This window comes from Podarcis vaucheri, assembly GCF_965113315.1.
Source record: "Podarcis vaucheri genome assembly, chromosome: 11".
NCBI lineage: Eukaryota > Metazoa > Chordata > Lepidosauria > Squamata > Lacertidae > Podarcis > Podarcis vaucheri.
The window spans coordinates 1,791,060-1,805,179 of record NC_138749.1 but is presented as its reverse complement, the minus strand read 5'-3'; the positions used below and the strand labels follow the sequence as shown (position 1 = coordinate 1,805,179).

At 51.7% G+C, this 14,120-nt stretch overlaps 1 protein-coding gene across 2 annotated transcripts in view; it reads left to right on the top strand.

Moving 5' to 3' along the window:
- The window catches only part of CNTFR (ciliary neurotrophic factor receptor), a 452,132-nt gene that overhangs the window by 345,255 nt on the left and 92,757 nt on the right, over positions 1 to 14,120 (top strand). The window lies entirely within an intron of this gene.

Below are 14,120 nucleotides of genomic sequence, written 5' to 3'. Positions count from 1 at the left end.
TGAGAACAGAAATTGGGCTCCGGCGGCACGGCAGCAGCAGGAGGCCCCATTAGCTAAAGTGGTCTTCAGGTTAAGAACAGTTTCAGGTTAAGAACAGACCTCCAGAACGAATTAAGTACTTAACCTGAGGTACCACTGTACAGTCATACCTCGGGTTACAGCTGCTTCAGGTTGCGTATTTTTTTGGGTTACGGACCGCCAAAACCCGGAAGTACCGGAACGGGTTACTTCCGGGTTTCAACAGTTATGCATGCGCAGAAGCGCTAAATCGTGCTTTGCACATGCGCAGAAGCACTTGCAACCCATGTATGTGCAGACATGGGATGCGAACGCTTCGGGTTGCAAACGTGCATCCTGCACGGATCACGTTCGCAACCTGAGCGTCCAGTATAATTGGGAGTCTTCCTGTCCGGCATGAGAATTGAGGGCCGGGTCTTAGTATTAATAACAGGCTGTTGTGCACATATCCTCATTTTATTCATACAGCCATACCGCCTCCGTCCGTGAAGGCAGAGCCTAGTCATCGTGGCTCGTAGCTATCGATAGCCCTCTCCTGCATAGATTTGTCCAATCTGTCACGGACACTTTAGCTGAGATTCCAGCATTGAAGGGGCTGGACTAGATGGCCTTTGGGTTCCCTTCCAACTCTATGATTCTGTGATTCTATGATCCTCTTTTAAAGAAATCCATGTGGGTGGCCGGCACTGTCTCCTGTGGCAGGGAGTTCCACAGCTTAACTATGGGCTACATGAAGAACTTGTGTGCAAAAGGGCTCCACGCTGAGCTCAGCTCTGGCACTGCAAACAGATGCATCTGCTCAGAATGTGCTCCGAGGCACCAGGCTCTTTGAAAATAGCCGCCGTTAACGTAGACTTGTAGAGTTGCAAGGTGTGATGGCCTGGGACTCGGGCTCGGACTCGGAACCAAAGGAGACTCAGTCCGCACTGGATCCTTTGCCTCAGGCGGCAGCTGAACCAAGTCTGGGGCCTGATCCTGAAGAGTCCCAGTCTGCACAGGTTCCCCTGCAACAAGCACCAGCTGGGCTGAGTCAAGGGCCTGATCCTGCCCTGGTTCCAGATGCGGGGATGACCTCGTTGCCTCCAGCTGGGCCATCGCTTACAGCTGCTCCACTACCGGTTGGGTCAGGGGAGGCTGAGGCGGCCCCTGGGTCTAGTAACCCACTGGCATCTCCTGAGCTGCAGAGACTCGGGTCTGAGAGAAAGAGAGACCTGAGTACTCGCAGGAGGAGTACTTGTCGGGCGAGACAGGGAGGTGAGTCGCTGGGGGATCAGGACTGGCCACTACCCCGACAAAGATAAAAGGCTTTCAGACCCTGCCTCAGGTTGCGGGAGCAACATTGCTGCTTGCTAGTTCCTGCCTGAGATCCTGTGCCTGTCCTTGCCTGGTTTCCTGCCTTGTGTCCTGCCTTGGCCCTGTCGGACTGACTCCTTGCGGGACCCTTGGATTTGGGACCGGACCTGGACCGTGTTACTCGGGTTACCCCCAAGCCCAGCACACAAGGGACCCCAGGGTCATCTAGCTCAACCCCCTGCAATCTTTTGCCCTTGGCTCTGATTGGTAGATCTTGGGTTTCTGGTAGCAAGTGCTTGACTGACCTGCAACCTGCCCTCTCCCCACCCCCGGTTTCAGGCTCACTAGCAAATTCTTACGGCTACAGAATTGTGTGCTGCTGAGAAACCCCAGCTGAGGTCCTGCTCCTTCCTTGAGCACTCTCTGACAGGCCACTGTTAGAATTCCTGCTCCATGATTGCAGTCATGGGATTGTTGTTTTTCACATGACGGTGTATATTTTGACTCCACAGAGTGGGAAATGACGGAGACAGGGTGTTTGTGTTACTGTATTCCTTGAAGTGGGACTATTGTCCTTTGTTCTTTGCTGTTTGATGCTAGAGAGAGAGAGGGAGCCATGTTGCAGTGCTCCGTGTGTGATTATATGTAAATAAAGTAGATTAGGCAAAATGCTGAGTTGCTGAGGTCTGTTACGCAAGATGCACAAACTCTGCAGATCCCTAAGTGTGCAGGTGTCGGTTGGCATCAGTTGCTGTGATGTTCGGGCTGAAGAAAGCTTATGAAGCTCCCGCATGATCGACCAGGAGGGAGAGAACATGCCAGTTGGGCATGTGTCTCTGCCAGGGCCTACTCGAGAGTAGGCTGAACTCCCGACATTCACCCCTCCCTGGCCTGGTTTCCATTCAGCGCAAACGGTGACTAACCTTACAAGACTGGTTGTGCAATAGAACGCAGCAAGAAGATGTTCTGCACTTTTGCAAATTAAAAGTGCCATATAAATGAAATGCAGCCATAACCGGAGCCTTTTAAAAAGTAACGCGTTACGGTGTGCCACAAACGGTCCAAGTGCAGGGTGTGAACATAAATTAGAGGTGGCCATGAAAATAAAACTATCACCGTTGTTTATACGGTGGGAGTAAGAGGCGAGTTTTGCTCTCCGCAGCCTTTTAATTCAATTTTAATATCTGGCTGGTCCAGGTGTTTGGGCAGGGAGGACTCCTGAAAGGTCAGCACAGCCCCGAGGCATTTGGGGTGATTGAATCAACATAGAACCACAGCATCATAGAATTATAGACTTGGAAGGCCCCCCAAAGGTCATCTAGCCCAGGGCAGGAATCATAGCTAGAGGATCCTTGATGTGATGGCCTGGGACTCGGACTCAGAACCAGAGGAGACTCAGTCTGCACCGGATCCTTTGCCTCAGGCATCATCTGAACCAAGTCTGGGGCCTGATCCTGAAGAGTCCCAGTCTGCACAGGTTCCCCTGCAACAAGCACCAGCTGGGCCGAGTCGGGGGCCTGATCCTGCCCTGGCTCCAGATGCGGGGATTCCCTCGTTGCCTCCAGCTGGGCCATCACTTACAGCTGCTCCACTACCAGTTGGGTCAGGGGAGGCTGAGGCGGCCCCTGGGTCTAGTCACCCACCGACGTCTCCCGAGCTGCAGAGACTAAGGTCTGAGAGAAGGAGAGACCTGAGTACTCACAGGAGGAGTGCTCGCCTTCGGGCGAGACAGAGAGGTGAGTCGCCGGGGGATCAGGACTGGCCGCTACCCTGACAAAGATAAAAGGCTGCCGGATCCCACCCCAGGTTGCGGGAGCAACATTGCTGTTTGCCAGATCCTGCCTGAGATCCTGTACCTGTCCTTGCCTGGTTTCCTGCCTCGTGTCCTGCCTTGGCCCTGTTGGACTGACTCCTCACAGGATCCTTGGATTCAGGACCGGTCCTGGACTGCGTTTCATGGGTTACGCCCAGGCCCAGCACACTTGACAAATGGCCATGCAACCTCTGGAAGGAGAGTCCATCACCTCCCATGGGAGACGGTTCCACAGTTGAATAGCTCTTACTGTCAAAAAGTTATTCCTAAGGTTCAGTTGAATATCCTTTTTGGAACCCATTGATTTGAGACTTTTCCTCCAGAGCAGGAGAAAACAAGCTTGTTTCCTTTTGTGTGTGGCAGCCCTTGAGATATTTGAAGATGACTCTCATATTTCCTTTCAGTCTCCCCTTTCCCAGGCTAAACATTACCAGCTCCTTCAACCATTCCTCATCTGGCTTGGTTTCCAGACCCTTGATCATCTTAGTCGCCCTCCTCTGCACACCTTCCAGCCTGTCAATAGGTGGGGAGACAGAGCCACACTTTCCCCCAAGAAGAAAACTCTTAGAAATAAACACCATAATCTGGAAGCTAAGCACTGACCCTAAGCTGGCCAACCGCAGGATTTCTCTACACTCAGGGCTTGTTTTCTAGAGCAGAGGGAGCTAATGTCTCGATTGGAGGTCTGGCGCAGCCTCCCAAAATCACATCCTGCTCCGTCAAGACCCTTTTTCTTTTGATGTGGGAGGGGAGCGAAACATCTTCATTTCATTGATTTCTGCAATCATATCTCATCTTTTCTCCAAAGAGCTCAAAGCATCTTATAGCGCTCCTTCTCCCCATGTTATCCTCACAGTAACCAGCGCCTGGACAGCTCAGTTGGCTGGAATGTGGTGCTGATAACGCCAAGGTTGCAGGTTCAAGCCCCCCATATGAAACAGCTGCATATCCCCACATTGCAGGGGGTTGGACTAGATGATCCTCAGGTGTCCCTTCCAACTCTACAATTCTATGACTCAGTGAGGTAGGGGAGGCTGAGATCAAATGACTGGCCCTCGGTCACACCCAACAAACTTTACGCCCAAAGGAGGATTTGAACCCTGGTTTCTCCCAAGTCGTAGCCTGGTGCTCTAACCACTGCACCACACTGCCTACCCACTTCTGGATTGCAGATGGCTGCTTAAACATCCCTCAGAACTTCACTGCTGGCTGAGAACAGAAAAGATTCCTCTCTGCTTGGAAAGGGGGAGGGGGAATCTTCTGACGTCTCCAAGATTTGCTTTTTGAAGAGCTGCTGCACATTGGACAGCCCCTGGTCAATTTCCTCATTAGCCAGAGATCAGGAGAGCTCCCTCTCATTACTGGGAATGGCACTTGTTATTTCCTCCCCCGACTCCTTCCTTTCCGTCAGGCTTTCTCCTCATTGCCTTCCTGTCTGCTGCAGACACCTTGACAATAAAAGCTGCCCTCTCTGGGTCTCTCCGCCTGTCTGCTTCCGCCAAATAAACTCCGGAGCGCAAAGGACCTCATCAGTAGGCAAAGGATGGAGGAACCTGTATGTGCAGTATGTGGAGCACTTGGAAGAAGATCAGAAGAACTCTGCTGGATCTGGCCCGTGACCCATCTAGTCCAGCGTCCCGTTCTCACAGTGGCCAACCCAATGTCCTAGTGGTCTTCAGAAGCATTGCTTCTGCTTCCCACTGCTTGTGCCTAGAAAAGCACAAGTGAAAATCTGGTCAGTTGGCTACCTTTGGAAAACCCACCTTTCTCTTTTTCTTCATGTCCCTCTGGCTGAGGATGCTGTTTTAAGAGAAAAAACTGCTCCTTTTTCCTCTTATGTGGTATCTAAGAGCCCATATGGTTTCCCAGTAGTGATGCATGGAAGTGAGAGCTGGACCATAAAGAAGGCTGATCGCCGAAGAATGGATGCTTTTGAATTCTGGTGCTGGAGGAGACTCTGGAGAGTCTCATGGACCACAAGATCAAACCTCTCCATTCTGAAGGAATGAGTGCTCACTGGAAGGACAGATCCTGAAGCTGAGGCTCCATGAATTTGGCCACCTCATGAGAAGAGAAGGCTCCCTGGAAAAGACCCTGATGTTGGGAAAGATGGAGGGCACAAGGAGAAGGGGATGGCAGAGGATGATATGGCGGGACAGTGTTCTCGAAGCTACCAGCATGAGGGAGGCAAGGAGTGGAAGACAGGAGTGCCTGGCGTGCTCTGGTCCAGGGGGTCACGAAGAGGCAGACATGACTAAACAACAACAAAGCGCCCTTATAGAGTCCTTACATAGGTTCCCTATTGGTAGGAGAGAATAACAGAGGCCAACCAGAGAATATTGAGAAGCAAAGCAGCTCGTAAGCCTGATCTTTATTAAACTGTTGCAACAGGGTCCTCACTCCCCCCACACAGGAGGAAGGAGAGGAACCCAGAACATTGGTGTGCAAGCATATATATAGACTTTTGTAATTGCCCACCCTGTAGCTCAAGACCACCCCCCAAAACATCATCCATACATCACAGAAAGAGGTGGTCTCCAGCAGAAATTTGAGTGTGCTGCTTCTCTCCTGTCTGCCAGGATACCTGATAATGCCTTACTTGATTGCATGTTCCGGGTAGCCTGGCCATTCCTTGGAGATGGTAAATACTTAGTGTCAGGGGATGATTAGCTGCTTGTGCTTAAAATTGTGCCCCCTCAGAGTTTGTGCGGCTCCACAAACCTCTGTGTGTGACAGAGCTCCTCAGACATGTCTGCTCTAGTCACTAGTAGAGTCTGACAGTGGCTGCCTGTGGAAGCGTTTCCAGCAAAGAAGCTCCTTAACGGAAACGCGTCTCCTGGACTCACGACGTGGCAGCTTCCGGCGAAGTATGGGTCTCCCTACAGTTGCTTCTGACACCTCCCCGCTATTTTCGCTGGACGTGTCTCTCACCCCTTTCTCTCCCCTGCTGTTTCCTGCCTGGGCTGCTGCGTCTCTCTCAGCATTACTGAGATCCTCCTCCAGAGACCCCTCGCTCCCCCTGCTGGTCCCTGCTTTGGCTGCTGACTCTCTCCCAGTCTCTGGGAGCCCTACCAACTCCCTTTCCTCTGATGTCAGTTCCCTGACATCCACCTCCCCTCCAGGGCCCCCTTCCCCCCCGCCCCTACTCTCTCCTCTGGGCGGTGAGGAGCTGAAACCCCGAAAAGAATCCTCTTCATCTTCAGACGTCTCGAACATTTCCCTCCATCGGTCTTCGTTCCGGCTCGCTGAATCCTCCTCCGCCTCGGAATCAGAGAACCGCTCCAACTCTTCTTCTTCGTCGGTGGTGGCGAAGTATTCCCTCCGGAACCTCGCCACTGGCTGAGGTTTACGAGGGAATCTCTGATGAAAAGTTTCTATCAAAACCTCGTCATCTACATCCTCTGCCATGACCCAGGTGTTTTCCGACTCCGGCTCCCCTTCCCACATTACCAAATACTCTACTTGATCTCCCTTCCACCTGGAATCGAGAATCTCCGCTACATGGTAGCTGTGTTCTTTTTCCTCCATAGCTGGTCCCCTATTGACCCTCCCTTCTCTGTCCCCTTTATACGGTGACAGCAACGACCTGTGGAACACTGGGTGTAACTTCATGTGATTCGGTAACCGGAGTCTGAAAGCCACTGGGTTGACCTGCTGCGTGACTTCAAATGGGCCCAGCCTTTTGGGTCTTAACTTCTTACAACCCCCTTTGAATGGTAACCCTTGGGTGGACAGCCACACCTGGTCCCCCACCCTAATGCTTTCCCCTTCCCTTCTGGTTTTGTCTGCCTGCCTCTTATATTCCTCCTTCGCCCTGTTTAAATTAAGTTGGAGCTGGCGATGGATCGCTTCCATTTCTTCAACGAACTGTTCTGCGGCAGGAACGCTCCAGTTCTCCCCTTCCCCCCCCCCTGGGAAGGCTCGGGGATGACACCCGTGATTAGCCAAAAAGGGGCTCATCCCCGTGGACACGTTCTCTGCATTGTTGTAGGCAAATTCTGCCAACGCCAGCTTCTCCACCCAATCATTCTCTCTGTCATTCACATAACACCTCAAATATTGCTGGAGGACACCATTAGCTCTTTCCGCCTGCCCGTTGGTTTCTGGATGACGGGCAGTTGAGAAATTCACCTCTACATGCAATAAGCTCATGAGCTTCCTCCAGAACCTGGAAGTAAATTGTTTCCCTCGGTCAGAAACCACCCTCAAGGGGGCGCCATGCAGCCTAAACACATTTTCCACAAACAATTTAGCGGTTTCTTCCGCTGTGACCGCATGTGAGCAGGCTATAAAGTGGGCCATCTTGGTTAACAGGTCTACCACAACCATGATGGCTGTTTTCCCTCTGGACCTTGGCAGATCAGTCATGAAATCTATTGCCACTGCCTCCCATGGCCTTTCCGGCGTGGGTAGTGGTTCTAATAAACCTGCCGGTGCCCGCCTCTCCCCCTTGGCTCGTTGGCATTGGTCACACCCTCTCACATACTCCCGCACATCTTCCCTGACCTTGGGCCACCAGAATTCCCTGGTAACCAGCCACATGGTTTTGTGTTGCCCAAAATGCCCTGCTGTGGGGCTATCGTGCAGTTGCTTGAGTACCTTTTCCCTCAATTCCCCTTCAGGTATATATAACGCTCCCTTGTAGTACAACGCCCCGTTTCTCTCCTCAAAACCCCCGGGTTTGTCTCCCTCCCTCCTGAGACCCCTGAGTTTGTCCTGGGCGTATTCATCCTGCACCGTTCCCTCTACCAGTTCCCTTTGCCCCACCAATGCCGCCCCACACACCCAGCGGTCCTCGGGAATGACATGGGTCTCTTCGGGTGCACCCTCCCCCTCCAAATATTCAGGTTTGCGTGAGAGAGCGTCCGCCCTAACGTTCTCTGGGCCTGGCACGTAACAAATCTCAAAGTTAAATTTGGAGAACTCCTGGGCCCATCTCAACTGCCGTTGGTTGAGCACTCGCGCAGTTCTCCAATACTCTAGATTCTTATGGTCCGTGCACACTTGCACCTTATGTTGTGCACCAATTAGCAGGTGCCTCCATCTCCGGAAAGCCTCATGAATCGCAAGAAGTTCCCGGTCGTACACCGTGTAGTTCCTCTCGGATTTGTTCAGCTTTCGCGAAAAGAAGGCACACGGTCGCCACTCTGACTCCTCCTTCCCCGGCTGCAGAAGAAGCACCGCCCCTATGGCTCTGTCAGAAGCGTCTGTTTCGACCCTCAGCTTTTTTTGTAAATCCACATGCAGAAGTTGTTCATCAGAGGCGAAGGCCCTTTTCAGTTCCTCAAACGCTCGCTCCGCCTCCCCCGTCCAAACAAACTTCTTTTTACTGCTAAGACAGTCCGTGATGGGCGCCGTCAGGTGGGCGAAGTTTCGGATGAACTTACGATAAAAGTTTCCAAACCCTAGGAACCTCTGCACATCCTTCTTGGTTTTGGGTGTTTTCCATTCCAGCACTGCTTGAACCTTGCCGGGGTCCATGGCCAACCCCTTGTCTGACAAGCGGTACCCCAGGAATTCCACCTCCTTGGTATGAAACTGACACTTCTCCAGTTTCACCCACAGCCTGTTGGCTTGCAGCCTGCTCAACACTTCTCTGACGTCTCTCACATGTTGCTCCTCATTCTCCGAATACACTAACACGTCATCTAAGAAGGCCACGCAATTCTTGTAGAGCAAAGGCCCCAGTACGTGGTTCATGAAGGCTTGAAAACACGCGGAGCCTGTTTGTAATCCAAAAGGCATAATGAGGTATTCAAATGCCCCCAAAGGGGTGAACATGGTGGTCTTCCATTCATCCCCTTTCCTTATACGTATCAGGTTGTACGCCCCCCTTAGGTCCAGCTTTGTAAAAATCTTTCCTTTCCGCACCCTGGTCAAAATATCATCAATCCTGGGCATAGGAAAAGCCGCCGGCTCTGTCACTGCATTTAACTGCCGGAAATCACATACAAGTCTCGGCTTGTCCGTGTGCTTTTTATCCACAAAAAACACTGGGCTACCCCCCGCTGCCTTGGACTCTCTGATGAAGCCTCTCTTCAGGTTCTTGTCAATGAACTCTCGCAACTGCTGCATTTCCCTGTCTGACATGGCATACAACTTGCCTACAGGAAGCTGTGCTCCAGGGAGTAAATTGATCTGGCAATCAAAGGGCCTATGCGGGGGTAGTTGGTCAGCTTCCTTCTCGCTGAACACGTCGCTGAGATCAGCATACTGTGGTGGCACCTTCCCCTTCTCCATTACTTCAGTCCCTGCCAGGGTGGCTTGGGCCCCTGCTGACCCCTTTTCCCCCCTGCAGTGTTCTAAGCAATGTGCTGAACCGAAGGAAACCACTCTTTGATGCCAGCCCACCAGCGGATCATGTAGGGCTAGCCAGCTCATTCCCAAAATAATGGGAGCGCCTCCCAAGGTGGCCACATTAAACGCTATCAGTTCTGTGTGCCTTGCCACCCTCATTATCATTGGGACGGTCTGCAAGCTGACTCCTCCTCCCAACAGTTCCCTGCCATCGATCGTGGTCACCTGCAGGGGGTTGCTTAAAGGGATAGTCTGTATCTGGTGTTCAGCAGCAAACTCCTTGCTCATAAAATTGCAGGAGCTGCCTGAGTCCAACAGCGCCTTTATTTTTAGGGGGTGTCCATTTTGCAGCTCTAGCGACACTTCAATCACTAGAGCAGGTCGAGGAGCTTCTGGCACGGGCACTTTCACTGCTCTTTGGCCTGGCTGCAGTGCCCTGACGGTGGCAACCAGGCGTTGGCTTTTACCTGCTCCGTTTCTCCCTGCTCTCCCCCCTCAACAGCTCCCACCATCCCTTGCCATTCCTTCCTCTGGGGGCAGACTCTGGCAAAGTGGCCTGGCTGTTGGCAGAGATAGCATTTCCGGGCTCCTTTTCCCTCCTTCTTAGCCCCCTCACTGGGCTTTGAAACTGCGCACGCGCGGGCTGTTCCGATTTCCATCGGCTCTGCCGGCGGGAAAGCTGGCTCAGGAATGTCTGGAATGCGGAACTCCTTCCAACGTTCCCCTCTCCCTTCCCGCCTCTCCAAGGCTCTTGCCTCCTGGCGCGCTCCAATGGTCAGCGCAGATTTGGTCAGCTGATCCATAGACACCGCCCTGGGGCTCCGGGACAGCTCGTCTTTCACAGCCGAAGAAAGACCTTCTTCAAATAGCATCTGAATGGGTGCCGCCGATAAATCCCACCCCAATCTGTGAATCAGCATGGTAAATTCAGTCCAGTACTCACGGACAGATCTGCTTCCCTGCTTGCAAGCCATTAGCTGTCTGCGCACCACCCCTTCCTCAATATCGCTGGAAAACATGATATCCATTGCACGAAAGAACTTCATAGTGTCCTTTAGGATATCATTGTGCGTTGCCATCAGGGGTCGAACCCAGTCTCGCGCCCCCTTCTCAAGATGCCCAATTACGAAAGCAACTCGCGATTCCTCATCAGGGAACTCATCAAACTGCACATTAAGGGCATATTGCATCTCTGTCCTAAAGGCATGGTAATCCTTGGGGTCCCCCCCAAACTTCTGCACCAATCCTGGTACCTTTCTGGGGAACTGAGTGGTTCTCCCCTTTTTGTCTGCATCCTGAGCCCTTCTCTCCTCGAGCCTCGCCGTCTGCAGCGCAAGTTGGACCTCCAGAGCTTGATACCTTTCTTCCAAGCTTGGACCAGCTCCAACCCCTGCCTCTCCGGTTCCGGCTGGGTTGCTCATGATGCTTTCTCCTGCACAGGCAGCGTACAGAGACTGTCAGACTGCTGTCAGGGGATGATTAGCTGCTTGTGCTTAAAATTGTGCCCCCTCAGAGTTTGTGCGGCTCCACAAACCTCTGTGTGTGACAGAGCTCCTCAGACATGTCTGCTCTAGTCACTAGTAGAGTCTGACAGTGGCTGCCTGCGGAAGCGTTTCCAGCAAAGAAGCTCCTTAACGGAAACGCGTCTCCTGGACTCACGACGTGGCAGCTTCCGGCGAAGTATGGGTCTCCCTACAGTTGCTTCTGACACCTCCCCGCTATTTTCGCTGGACGTGTCTCTCACCCCTTTCTCACCCCTGCTGTTTCCTGCCTGGGCTGCTGCGTCTCTCTCAGCATTACTGAGATCCTCCTCCAGAGACCCCTCGCTCCCCCTGCTGGTCCCTGCTTTGGCTGCTGACTCTCTCCCAGTCTCTGGGAGCCCTACCAACTCCCTTTCCTCTGATGTCAGTTCCCTGACACTTAGTTCCAGAATCTCTTACGCATATTGATAGTGTGCTCAGCATAACAGATACTTGCCAGGCTGTATTTACAGGGAGATGTAAGCAGCCCCTACAGTCCAAAGACCATTGGAAAGCTTCCCCCATTTCCTTCCTCCTTGCAGAGAAATAGTTGAGGTCCATTTGGGAGAGTCAAAAATGGCTTCAGGATTGCTCTCCTGTACTATTTCAGACACGTGGTTTGTGTACTTATGTGTGTGTTTGCCTTGTACATTTATGAACATTTATTTTATATATATAAGACCTTAGAATTCCTGTAACAATGCCCTTGGCGTACAAAAGGGCTTCTTCGCGATTGCCATCATCGGCAAGCGATCAGATAAGAACTAAAGCTGTCCCACCCATTAATGTGGCATGTCTAATCTCGCATCCAGTTAATATCCTTCATGCTGGGGGCACAGCCAAGGGCTAAATCCTGGGAATTAGTTTTTGGGCAGGAAGAGCAAAGGGAAATGATAGGGGACAGGGGGCTAATTGTAACTCTGTCCCCTGCCAGATCCCGTATGGGAAGGCTCCATTGTGCAGTGGAAGAGGAAGCCATTTGCTTGTGTGAGGCCTCCGATGGAATCCCCGTCCTCTCCAGTCAAAAGACCTGGGGGAATAGGGCTGAGCCTTCAGAGAGACGTCCTTGTTTGGTTGGAGCTAATTTCCCAGGACAAGGTGGAGCAAAAGGCTGGCTCCGGATAAGGCAACCGCCAATGGTTTTGGGCAGGTGGAGAGTGTCTTTGGACTTCTCCAGATTCCCCTTATCTGCTTGTGTGAGGCTGGATTATATCTGTTCTTTATTGAGCTTTCATTCTGCTTTGCTTGCAGGTCATACCTCGGGTTAAATATGCTTCAGGTTGAGCATTTCCAGGTTATGCTTCGCAGCAACCCGGAAGTAACGGAGCGCGTTACTTCCAGCTTTCGTCGCTCGCGCACGCGCAGATGCTCAAAATGACATCATGCGCAGAAGCGGCGAATCGCAACCCACGCAAATACGGATTGTGTTCTACTCAGGATGCGAACGGGGCTCCGGAACGGATCCCGTTCGCATCCAGAGGTACCACTGTATATGAAAATGAGCCATTGTCCTCCACGCCTCCCAATTCTCCCGCAGGTGTTTGCAAGGCTTCCCGTTTGTCATTGGTTCATAGAGTTGGACAAGTTTTCAGAAGGGATGAGCAAAACGATCAAGGGGGTGGCAGGACTCCCCTATGAGGAAAGGTTGCAGCGTTTGGGGCTTTTTGGTTTAGAGACAGGATAGAATCCTCTAAAATGATGCGGGGCATGCAGAGAGTGAATATGGGGGGGGGAGAGAGAATTCTTCCCTTCCCCTCTCGTAACGCTAGAACTCATGTACATCCCATAAAGCTCAACCTCGGGAGATCCAGGACTGTTCACACAGCGAGTAGTTAAACTGTGGAACTCCCTGCCACAGGAGGCAGTGATAGCCAACAAGTTGGATGGCATCAAAAAAGGATTGGACAAATCCATGGAGGAAGAAAAGGCTATTGATGGCTCCTAGCCGCAATGGCTATACCCTGCCCCCCATGGTTGGAGGGAGCAGTGTCAGTTGCTGGAACCCACAGGAGGGGAGAGGGCTCTTGTGTTCGAATCCTGCTTGCTGGCTTCCCACAGGCACCTAGATGCACTAGACAGGTGATTGGCTTGATCCAGTTGCCTCTTTTTAGGTCCTTGTGGTTTACCCAGTTTGGGGACAGCCCATCTGCCTTGCAGAATTTGCACTGGCAAGGGATACCTTGCAATAACAAGCATACCAACTAGGATCATAATTTTATACCAATCTCTGGCAAGGGATACTTGACTCAGGCCATTGAAAGTGTCTTCGGACCTCAACTGCCGCAGAAAAAGAGAGGATCCTGCAGTGAACTCTGGTGGCATTTGTTGTTGTTTGCTTCCAGGCAGCCTTTTTGTCGAGCATTCATCCGGATTTGTTTGTAGGGAGGTCAGAGGAAGTGTCGCCCCACACTTCCCACCACGTTATCCTGTCATTTGCCTTTTCTCTTTGCGGGGAAGTGGGTTTCTTGTGCAAGACTTGTGCCAAGTCAGCCTCTGGTTGGACTAGGGCTTGGGAGAGACCAGGGTTCAAATCTCCCCCTTGGCAACCGGGTGAACTTAGGCCAGTCGCTGCCTCTCAACTGACCCTACCTCACAGGGCTGTTGTACGGTTGGAACAAGGAAGGGGAGAACTGACACCTTGAGCTGCTTGGAGAAAAAGGTGGGATATAAACACAGCAAATAAGTAACACAATTAAATTAAATAACAGAGATTTAACGGCCTGATTTAATTCCATTCTTAGCTACCACTCCTAATACAAACCATCCAAATTCCTTTTCATTCTTTCTCACTTTACAATATTACATGTGCTCACTCCCTGCAATTCCTAAACTCCTTTGAATGCTCTGCAACACCAAATAACAACTTGTTTTTGCTTCCTTATATTTTACTGGGTTTCTGTTGCTAAATTATTGGCCTTTATCTGCTTCCACATCCCTCGACTTCCTAACTAATTCTATCTTGCTTGGGCTCACGTTTCTAAAGCAATATGGATTCTCTCTGCTTCTATTCTGAAACACGTGAGTTGATTTCGATCTTGCACTCCTATTCCAGCAGCGCACAGCTCTGCTATCCTGCCCCGCTGGTTGGGGAAGGGAAGCGGCACCTTCTGGCCCAATTCTGCTGATGCAACGACCAAATTTAGCAACCTGGAGGACGTTTGGTCACAACAGAGGCTGCA